This window comes from Lactuca saligna, chromosome 4, assembly GCF_052625555.1.
Source record: "Lactuca saligna cultivar CGN05327 chromosome 4, ASM5262555v1, whole genome shotgun sequence".
Taxonomy (NCBI): Eukaryota; Viridiplantae; Streptophyta; class Magnoliopsida; order Asterales; family Asteraceae; genus Lactuca; species Lactuca saligna.
Genome location: NC_136420.1, coordinates 194275323 through 194287542, shown reverse-complemented (window position 1 = coordinate 194287542; position 12220 = coordinate 194275323).

Below are 12220 nucleotides of genomic sequence, written 5' to 3'. Positions count from 1 at the left end.
AGACTCTCGAGATTTCCCGAGAATCTCGAGAGATCCGCTTTCTCGAGTAGAAGTTCTGCTCGGTTTTCATCGTGCTTTCTTCAATCAATCAAGTGAGTTCATACCCCTATAAACTACACTTTTAAATGTTTTATAAATACTTTTAAATGCTTTTAAAGGGGGGGAATACAAGTAAACACACGACTAAAATCGTGTGAGACATCAATCTTTTGCTATACTTTTTCATACTATTAATTTAGCTATCTTATGAAGTTATTATCATGCAAAACACCCTACAAGGCAACTTACCCTCTTGGGATACAATATGTTTTATAAATAGAAATATGTTTTATTTGTACGTTTGCATACTACATCATATCAAGGGTAACCATTTCAACTATAACATGATGCTTTTACAAGAAAACTTAACTCATCATCACATCTTTGTAACACCGTAGAAAAAGGAAATCATTTCATACAAATGATTTTTCATCATATTACTTGTGAACTCGTTGTTAGCAATCATGTGGTGTCATATGTCTTGGTTTGTACCAAACGAAAGTCCCCACCTATAACCAGAGTCTCTTGGAGGGAGAGCGTGACAAGTTGTGTATAGATCTATACGGGGCTGACAACTCCGCACCCTGACTGTTAGCTATAGTCCGTCTTTAGGGGTGACAAATGTCAACATCGGTAATGCGTCTAGTATGGTTATGAGGAACTCACAACTCGTGGAAACAGTTACTCAAGCACGTAGTAGTACATAACTCAATCATACTTAGGGGAGGTAATAACTATATTTTAGGGTATTATCAGCATAATCAAAAACTCATGATAAACACTTCCACAAGTAGTTTTACTTAACAATAAAACTATACATCTTCTTTTTAGCATGTCATAATTGCTTACAGGTTACGGTCTTGGTCATTTGAGACTGCGTTTCACACTTAGGAAAATATAGGTTTTCCTTGTTCATAAACATTCATTTTGTACAACAACGATTTACAACATCATTCTTTTGAGAATGTAATAGTTGCTTACAGATTACGGTCTTGGTCATTGGAGACTGCATTTCACATCATTTCACATTTAGGAAAATAAGGGATTTTCCTGACTTAAATACATACAATTTATACAACAAATATTTTCATGTGTTTCATACTTTTATAAGAAAATACCGGATTTTCTTGGGAAAACACAGACGCACTTTCGAATGGCATACATTTCCTCAAAACTCTACTTATGAACTCACCAACTAAAATGTTGACACTTTTTCTTTGAAATAACTTGTATTCTCAGGAAACTGCTAAACCAGGTAGCAACTACTTTTGAAGACTAACGTGCTGGCGTTAGTAACACATTTTGGGTCACCATATTGTATTTGATTTCTTTTGTAAACATGTTGTTGAAGATTAATGTGTTGCGTCTTGGGCCCTTTTGTTTTACAACCGGATTGGGCTTGTCAATCCATGTTTATCTAGATTAGCCTCCTTTTTCTTTGATAAACAGTTAGGGTTTTAATATAAATAAATGCATGCATGTATGCGTATGAAGGTCTGGTCGTCATTCTCATTGATTACTGTAAACCCTAAAATCCTCTACAGTTGTTGTTCTTTATCGAGTTCTTCTGAGGATTGTTTATTAATCATTCGACACCTTTTGATCCATTTGCTTGTTCTTATTGTTAATCTGATTATTTATCTACATGTTTCATAGATCTAATCGATCTTCAAGTTTATTTTTAAACTTATCAATTGGTATCAGAGCAGGAGGCTATGTAATCGATACACTTCTTTTCTGTGAAAAAGCTTCGATTAGGGTTATTCCGCATTCATTGATATTTATTGAGCCGGCATCTCATAATTGACGTATCTCGATATTTATTGTTTTTGCCCTAATTTGGTATATTACAAGTCTGATCTTTGAACAGGTTATTCAATCAATTATGGACGAGTCGCAATCCAATCCCATCAATATTTCAAACAGCAATGGATCAACAACGAAGATTCCCATCCTGTACACCCATGATTATGAAGTCTGGGCGAATCACTTTGAAGATTATGTCATAGGATCTGAGGATAATGGATACCTTATCTGGGAAGCAATCATCTCTGGACCTTTTTCTCATTCAGCAACTTCAAGGATTATTAAAACTCAAAAGGAGTATAACGATCTTCTGAAAGATGTTAAAGATGTAGCGCAAGACGAAAAAGTTAAATTTCAGTGCAATATCAAAGCGTTAAGATTGATCAGATTTGCTCTTCAATCTGATACTTTTAGGCTGGTAAGTTCATGCATGACTGCAAAAGAAATATGGGACAGGCTACGTGAACTGTACTCTACAGACGAAGATCTTGAACACTCCATTCAAACCTTACTCTTGTCTGAGCTTGGTGAGTTCAAGCAAGGAGCAGAAGAAACGGTGACTCAAACGTTCGATCGCTTCAATCATCTTCTTAGGAAGATGATCAAACATGACATCGAAAGGAAGCTTATTGAACAGAAGGTTACGTTTTTGAACGGACTCAGAACTGAGTGGAGAGCAATCGTGTCCACAGTTAAAGCGCACGAGCAATTCAAATCCTATTCTTTGGCAAAACTGGTAGGCATCCTAAAATCTCAAGAAAAGATCGTATTACAGGAGAAAACCGTGGTTTCAAGTCTAGGTTCGTTGGCCCTCCTGTCGAAAAGCAAAGTGGTGATAGAGGACGAAGATCTCAACTTGGATGATTATGATCTCACATCTGAGGACTATGCTATGATGGTGTCAAACCCCAAGAGATTCATCAAGAAGAGATTCCCCACTAACAGGAACCGAAATTGGCAAGGGAGTTATAGCTCTGAAAAGGTCAAAGATGAACCGAAGGCTGAAGAGTCAAAGAAGGAACCGAAGGCTGAAGGAGATTCTGGAGTAAGCTGCTATTATTGTGGAGGAAAGAACCACTATGCAAAAGATTGCCTCCTCAAAAAGATGGCAGAAAAGGATGAGGAAAATGATGAAGAAGCCGCGTTGCTGAAAAAGCTTGATGAATTAAGGAAGAAGAAATCTGCTGCTAACCCTCCTATGAATGCTTTAATTGTGCAGGGTTCGGTAGCTGATGATGAGTTCGGTGGCGTGGAGGTCTGGTCAACCGACTCCGAAGATGATGAAGTAAGGAAGCCTTCACATGGAAAGGCTTATGAGGTGAAAGAAGAGAGCAGTGAAGGAAGATGCTTAATGGTGTCCGACGTATCTCAGATGAGGGGATACAACACTGATGGTGGGAACAAAGACCCGAAGGAGCAACAGGACATGTGCTTTACAGCAAAACCGCTCAGCGTGCAATTCAACGAGCTGGATGAACTAATCAAGAAGGTACAATCCGTTTTTGTCTCATTTAAAGTCCCACAATTCTCATATGAAAAAGAATTAAAAAGTGTTAATTCAAGAATCTCTCATCTAGATAGTAGTTTAACTCAAACTCGGGTCACCAATTCTAACCTAACTGACCAATTAAGCAGGGTATCTTCGAAGAGTGAGGAACGGCGCATGTGGATTGAACTGAAGGAGTCAGAATTAATCAAAATAAAAGATGAAAACATTTATTTGCAAAGAGACAATTTAAAGCTTTTGAAACAGCGAAATGTTTTTTGTTTAATTGCCAAATGTCTTTATGCAAATATTACTCAGCTTCATTTGAATTGTGAAATAGGGAAAAAGATTCATCGCATGATTTTACCCTTTCTTGAGTTTAAGGAAGATGAAATTGATGCTGAAGCATATAATTATGAGAGTATTATTTCGTCTGAGGATGTTAATCCAACATATATGTATGGACTGGACAAAATAGAATCTTTCATAAAATCCAAGGACCACAAGAACATGCTCAAAAACCTTTTGGATGAAAATGATAAACTAAAGCTAAGAACCGAAACCATACAAAAATTTGACTCATTGAATGTCAACTTAAGCTCAGAAAATAAAATTGATGTTGAAAATGCATATGAGCTTAATTAGGACGATAATATGAGTGAAATTTCTGTAGAGGACACAGTTGATTGTTCAGAATTTGTCAAGAATGAACCCGAGAACCACAAAAATCTCATTTCAGAAAATTCTGTGGAGTTCACTTGATTGTCCCAAAAAAAGTCCCCGATTCTTGTAGAGAAGGCAGTCGTATACCAAAAAGTTAGAACCACTCCAAATCAGGTGTACAAAGTCACAGGTGTAACCGAACATCAGACTGCTGAACTCACAGCTATTGTGAACGAAGACAATGCTGATGGTTGTGACAAGTTATTCTCGTCAGCTCCCATTGACAATGCTGATGAAATGGTAGGTCTGTCTGAAAGGACTTCATGGAAAAGAAAAGGCAGATACGTACCAGAACCTTTGAATAAACCTGATAGCTTCAACGTGGCAAGTACCAGTGGTACAAAAGATGTCCCTCAAGAGAACGAAATTCCTGCAAAAGAAGTCACATCCCCAATTGAAACTTCATCAGTTCAGAGTGGATCAGCCAACAAAAACCAAAAACATAAAGCTAACATCCACCATCAACCAAAGCAGATGAGAAATCAAAATCGAGAAAGGAATCAGAGATATAGGAAGAATCTCTCCGAAAGAAAACAATTTTGGCAATCGCAAAATGCCTATTTCTCACATCAAGACAGGAATTTAAAACCAGAGAAAAATCCTGTTGGATCGACAGAGAGCAATGACAACCGGAAGCAGAGACTCGGTTCTGTTCAAAACAACAACCGAAAGTAGAGGCTCGGTTCTGAGCAAAACAACAACCGGAAGTAGAGGCTCGGTTCTGAGCAAAACAACAACCGAAAGCAGAGGCTCGGTTCTGTTCAAAACAACAACCGAAAGCATAGGTTCGGTTCAGAAAATGATTTCAACCGAAAGCACAGGTTTGTTTCGGAAATCAAAAGAGATCAAAACTCAAGGGTTGGTCGTACTGTTGATCAAAAGCAAAAGAGTCACCCAGAATCTTCAACCAAAAAGTCATACCAATCTGAGCTATCTCATTCTGACTCTTCTAACTCTTCAAAATCTTCTATCTCTTCTCCACCTCGTCCAAAATTCCACTCTGTTCCTTCTCAAAAATCTCAGTCATTCGTTGAACAAAAAGGAAAACAGAAGGCTTCAGACGTTGAACCAGAATCAATACCAAAAGCGTCAAATCCAAATAAAATCAAAGTTTTCACCATCAAAAGGAAAAATGAAACAACACTAATAAAAAGAACATATTTGGTTGACATCTCTCTTACTATTCCTGTTCCTGTAAAAGGCTCACAAGGACCCAAGATGCTTTGGGTTCCTAAATCTGCTTAATTTTTGCAGGTTATTAGTGACGAGCAGTTTGACGAAGAATGGTACATTGATAATGGCTGCTCACGTCACATGACAGGAAGGAAGGAAGAACTTAGGGAATTCAGATCTCTTTCAGATGGTGGAAATGTCAAGTTCGGGAACAACTCCTTCGGAACCATCAAAGGCTACGGGATGATTACAAACGGTGATTTCTCAATTAGGAAGGTTGCATATGTAGAGGGACTACAACATAATCTCATCAGTGTATCTCAACTTGTTGGAGGTACCGGTCTCAAGGTCTCATTCGATGATGAAGGTTCGGAAATTATTGAAAAGCAGACGAACAAAGTTATTCTCAAATCAAAGCGCAAAGGTGAAGTGTTTCCCCTAAATCTCAAACCAATCAAAGGAAACCCAGCCATCTGCTTGTTATCCAAAGCACAATCTGACGAAAGCTGGCTATGGCACCGAAGACTCTCTCATCTCAACTTCAAAGATATCAACAAACTTGTTACTGGAGGTCACGTTAGAGGTCTTCCATTGCTCAAGTATGATAGAGATCATATGTGTGCTGCATGTGAAATGTGGAAGTAGAGTCGTCAAAGTCATCCATCTATAATAAACACTAAAGTTGTTGAACCACTAGAATTACTTCATATTGATTTATGTGGTCCATCTTCTATCGAAAGCATTGGTGGTAGCAAGTAGATTCTTGTTATTGTTGATGACTTTTCACGTTTTACATGGGTGTTCTTTCTGAAACTTAAATCTGAAGCGACTCACAAGCTAAAAGTGTTCATCAAGCAGATTGAAGTACAACTGAAGAAGGTCGTTCGCAACATCAGAATCGACAATGGGTTGGAGTTCAAAAATAAAGAATTTGAAGAGTTCCTGGAAGAAAAGGGAATCAGTCACAACTTCTCAGCTCCCTACACACCTCAACAGAACGGGATTGTCGAAAGACGAAACCGATCCTTATGTGAAGCTGCCCGAACCATGCTAAGTTTTGCTTCCTTACCTTTATATTTTTGGGCTGATGCTATTTCTGCTGCTTGTTTTACACAGAACAGGTCGTATCTTAACAAGCGCTTCACTCTCACTCCTTATGAGATCATCAACAACAGGAAGCCAAATGTGAAGTTTTTTCATGTGTTTGGTTCAAGGTGTTTCATTTTCAATTCTAAAGAACACCACAACAAGTTTGATGTCAAAGCTAACGAAGGGATATTTCTGGGCTATTCTCTTACTTCCAAAGCATACAGGGTGTTAAACAAGCGTTCAAGGAAAATAGAAGAAACTTACTACGTGACTTTTGATGATAGCTATGTTAAAAAGCTAAAGGCCAACGAAGACACAGCTGGAGAAATCTTTCCTCAAACTGGCCAAGTCACAGCCTCGATCACTAATCTATTCGAGAATTTCATGGAGCTTTTTGATGAACCAGAGAAGGCCACTCTTTTTGAAGCCGGTGCAACAGACAACAGAGTAGATCACTTGAAGCAACTTGTTGACGATGCTGCAAGAAGAATGAATGAAGAAGAATCAGGTTCAAAAGACTCTCCCCAACACAATGCGTCAGTCGAGGGGGAGTGGCCACCATCAGTCGAGGGGGAGTGTCCAACATCAGTCGAAGGGGAGTGTCCATCATCAGTCGAGGGGGATTATCCACCATTAGTCGAGGGGGAGGATCCACCATCATCCCAGCCAAGTTCACAAGTTGAGGGGGAGCTAAGGTCTCAACCTTCAACCGAAAGTGCCTTACCAACCGAAAGTGCCTCACCATCCGAAAGTGCCTCACCAACCGCAGGTGCATCAACGCCCGAAAGCTCAACACCACAAGAAACCACTATAGCTCAAGATTCACAAGACATTCCTGTAAGATCATTTGTCGAGGAGGAGGATGCTGATATGTCATACGACTTCGACAGTTTGTCCGAACCAGAAGAAATGATAAATGCTGAATTAGATCCATCTTTTGATACAAACTTCCCTCCTCTCACCAAATGGACCAGAGATCATCCTGTCTCTCAAGTTGTTGGTAGTGTCTCAGAAACAGTTCTGACTCGATCACAACTCAAGGCAAAACAAACTTCCTTGTTCTCAAAAGTTGAATTCTGCATGTTTAACTCATTCGTATCAAAAGTTGAACCAAAGATAGTTAACACTCCTCTTGATCACTCCGATTGGGTTCAAGCTATGCAAGACGAACTGAATGAATTTGAAAGGAACAAAGTTTGGCGTCTTATTCCAACTCCTCCAGATGCCTCGGTTGTTGGTCTCAAATGGGTCTTTAGCAACAAACTTGACAAGGAAGGGAAAGTTATAAGAAACAAAGCACGTCTGGTCGTAAAAGGATACTGTGAGGAGGAAGGCATTGACTATGAAGAGACTTTCTCTCCTGTAGCTAGGCAGGAATCAGTGAGAATATTTCTTGCCTATGCTGCTCACAAAAACTTTGAGGTGTTTCAAATGGACGTCAAGTGTGCATTTCTCAATGGCGAACTCTAAGAAACTCTGTATGTGGAGCAACCTCCTGGATTCGTGAATGAAAAGTATCCCGATCATTGTTACATTTTGGATAAAGCTGTGTATGGTCTGAAACAAGCACCGAGAGCCTGGTATGAAACGCTGACTAAATTTTTAAAGATGTCCAAATTCAAACAAGGTTCGGTTGACCCAACCTTCTTTCGCAAAAAGGAAGGTAACCACCTTATGATATTTCAAATTTATGTCGATGATATCATCTTTCGCTCAACGAATCCTAGCCTAACAGCTGAATTCAGAAAGCTGATGGAGACTAAATTTGAAATGAGCTCGATGGGTCCCATTAACTTTTTCCTTGGTTTAAATATTAGATAGGGACCTGAAGGCATCTTTATCAACCAGGAAGCTTACACAAAGACTCTCTTAGCAAAATTTGGCATGATGGGAGATTCAAAGGTCAAAGTCCCAATGGTGTTCGGCACTAAGCTCACTCCATCCTTGGATAAACCGGCTGTTGATCTTACGCTTTATCGTCAAATGATAGGCTCTCTAATGTATCTTACTGCTAGCAGGCCTGACATAATGTTTTCTGTTTGTTACCGTGCTCGGTTTCAGGCAAATCCACGGGAGCCTCACATGCTTGCAGTGAAGAACATATTACGTTATCTCAAGAGAACTACCTCTTTAGGTTTGTGGTACCCTTCTAACTCAGGCTTCTTCGTTCAAGCCTACTCAGATGCAGACCTTGGTGGTTGTGGTCTCGATAGGAAAAGCACCACTGGCGGCTGCCAATTCCTCGATGGGAAGTTGGTTAGCTGGTAGTCAAAGAAACAAACGTGCGTGTCTTTGTCTACTGCTGAAGCAGAATACATTGCCGCTGCTTCCTGTACCTCTCAAGTGATTTGGATCCAGAGTCAACTCCGAGACTATGGACTCAATATGAAAAAGATCCCACTATATTGTGACTCTGAAAGTGCAATTAGGATCTGTCATAACCCAGTGCAACACTCCAAGACCAATCACATAGCACTGAGGTATCACTTCATCAAAGATCACGTGGAAGATGGAAACATTGAAGTACACTTTGTTCGAACCACTGATCAGTTGGCCGATGTCTTTACCAAAGCTCTTCCTGAAGCGACTTTCAACAAAATTCTACAAGGCTTAGGTATGATGGTAGGTGAGTCGGTCCCGAATCCTCAAATCTCTAACTAAGATTTAATGGAACCGAAGCAGGCAGACCGCTCGGTCTCTCTCTACTCTGGAGATTTAATGGAACCGATATAGACAGACCGCTCAGTCCCTCTCTGTTCTGGAGATTTAATGGAACCAAAATAGACAGACCGCTCGGTCCCTCTCAGTTCTGGAATTTTAATGACACCGAAATAGACAGACCGCTCAGTTCCTCTCTGTTCTAAAATTTTAATGTCACCGAAATACACAGATCGCTCGGTCTATCTCTACTTCATCATTTTTTTTTCTGTTGTACAATTTTATCTTTCTGTTTTTATTTCTTTTTCAGAAATATTTCAAAATCACAAAAACATTTTATCTTTCTGTTTTTTATTTCTTTTTCAGAAAAATTTCAAAATCAGAAAAACATTTTATCTTTCTGTTTTTATTTCTTTTTCAGAAATATTTCAAAATCACAAAAACATCTTATCTTTCTCTTTTAGAAAAATCTTAAAATACAAAAATATTTTCATTTTCGTTTTTATTCAGTTTCTTACTTATTTCCACTACTTGCTAGTTCTGGTTGGTGTAAGCTTTGCACAGGTAAATACAAGTATCACCTTCGATAGTGTTCAACCAGGTATGTTTCATTTTTTTTCTCTCAGACTAGTTAGAAGTCCCTAGAAGCATGCTGCTGTATGTTGTCACAAGCCTCTATGATCTTGAGTAAGCCTTTATGATTTGATCAATACCTATCGTTTCTTCCCAATCAGGCTATTTTCCAACACTCGGTCTAGAGCTACCTTACTCTTCTCATTTGAGACATGAGTTGCTCTACTTTGTCACACTTCTGTAGCAGAAGGTACATTCGGTTTCTTAACCACCTCCTAAAATTCTACATTTACCTTCGATTCCCTAAAGTAACCCTTGATGCTTTCGGTCTTTACCACTGAAGCTTATGGTTACACAATATCTGTGTTTATGATCTTGGATTCGATTACCACATTCTAAGTGAAACCTAAAATCCAATACCTAAAATGAATTGACGGTGAGTGATATACTCAAGTTGTTACTTGGAAATCTCATTTTCTTTTTGCATGATCTTTTATGAAATCGTCTATACCTCAGACATTTCTTCCCAAAGACGTCCAGTTTATTTTTTTTTAGATTTCTGTTTATCCCATGCTTGTCACAAGATAATTCCCACCTACCTGTTCAACAGATCACATCGGTCTTACAGGTACCTCTGCCAATACTCAGTTTTATGTTGAGACTTGATGTTCGGTTAGAGGACAGCCAGCCAACAGCCTATGATCAAAAGATACCTTTCATTGTTTATTGATAGAAAATTGATCGTATTTCTCAGGAAACCACACAAGCACTTCAAGTCTCTCTTGGCTTTGAAGGAAGTGATTCTTGCCCGGAATCCTCCGCCTTATGTCTTCTTCATAGACATCACTCACATCTCAAACACCTTTGATTTATTTCTTTATCTTTCACACTCTTATGCATGAAAATTAATTTTTCCAACACTCTTGTTGCTGTTTGGTATGTGGTTTTAAGTTTCAGTTGTAACCAAACAAGGGCACAAGGAATTTCAAACGGTACAAAAATATGATTTGGGCACGTGCAGTTGATTCGTTTCACACCCACGTGTGCTGATGTTTTCCTGGGATACACCATAACATCCAATCGCGCTTTTTCAGGCGACGTTTTGGTTCCATAATCATCACGATTTTCTCTCTCCAGTGAACGGTATAAATAGGGGTGATCGTGTTCTTTGTCATTTCCCACACACGTATCCTCTCTCTAAAAAAGTTTCCACTGTTCATCTTCTTCTTCGATTCAACAATGGCGACTTCTTCTTCTACGCACGATCAAACTGCATCTTCATCTTTGCTTTCCATCGAGCCTAATCAAAATATGATTATCGAGATGACTCCTTTTTTGTATGATGTGTACATGCTCTATGTGGTGGAATGTCAGAAATATTCCCCATTGCTGTTGGCTCTCAAGCAGGTGGAAGCAGTTTCGATGTCCCTACTTTCTCAAGTTTACACATCAGCAAGTTATGATAAACACAAAGATCGTATCTACTTCACCATCCATGACAAGAAAACCTCTGTCTCCAAAACCAAGTTTTGTTCACTTCTAGGGCTTGCTTTCGATTCATCCATCATCTCACCAGATTTTGTCTCAATTGCCTAGCTTTTCTCGATGATGTACGAGATGGGTTATACCGATGTACTTACGACGATCGCAAAGGTCAAGAAGTCTTGTCTTCCTTCGTAGTGGAATGGCTTGCTTACCCTGTTAATCAAGGGTTTAGCGGAACGCTGTGACGGTTCTGATACCACGAGCAAAGGATTTCTTACCATCCTTTATGGACTTTACAATGGCATCAACTTAGATTATGGCTCCATAATCTGGTCTCAAGTCGTTCAGAGTCTTAACACCACAACCCGGTACTCCGAGATCTCCTGCGGACGTTTCTGGACGCTCATCACGAAGAAAGCCATGGATTCTTTGGACATCCCCGTGATGAAGGATGCTCTTCTGGCTTCAATAGCTTCTTTCCATACTAAGAAGATTATTGTTTCTAACCCGAGTAAGTGTCTACATTATGGATTAATTCCTGAATCCATGTACAGGTGTGTCACGCCTCATAGCAAGATCATGGCCGATTACAGCACCAGAACTCCTTTGCCTCCAAGGGTTCTGACTAACGAATAGAAGGCTGCCTTGGAAGCCCTAGATCAACCTGCAAACCGTGGCAAGCGGGCTGGTAAAAAGGAAAAACAAGAGAAGAAGGAAACAGAACAGAAAAAGGAGAGAAAGCCAAGATCCTCTAAGCGAAAACATGATGCAGAAGAACCCTCTAAGTCAAAATCAAAGAAGGTTAAGAAGATGGCTAAAAGGGCCAAAGGATCCCCTTCTCCTGGCTCTGCTCCAAATGAAACATCAGAAGCAGAGGCCGCCGCTCCTCATGCTTCACCAAAAGAGCCAACTCCTGCTCAGTCTCCTCAAAAACCATCCTCTCCTACAGATACTCATATTCCCTCTCCACCAGTATCTCCCAAAGTTACAAAACTACCCACTCCTCCACCTTCTCCTAAAATTCCTACCCCACCACCATCACCGAAACAGAAGGTTTCACTTTCTTTTCCTATCATCATCACTCCCACTATAACAGAACCAACCTCTTTACCCACCTCAACCATTCCTCTCTCTGTCACTATCCCTACATCTTTGATCCCCACTCCAATCATCACCGAATCCATTACT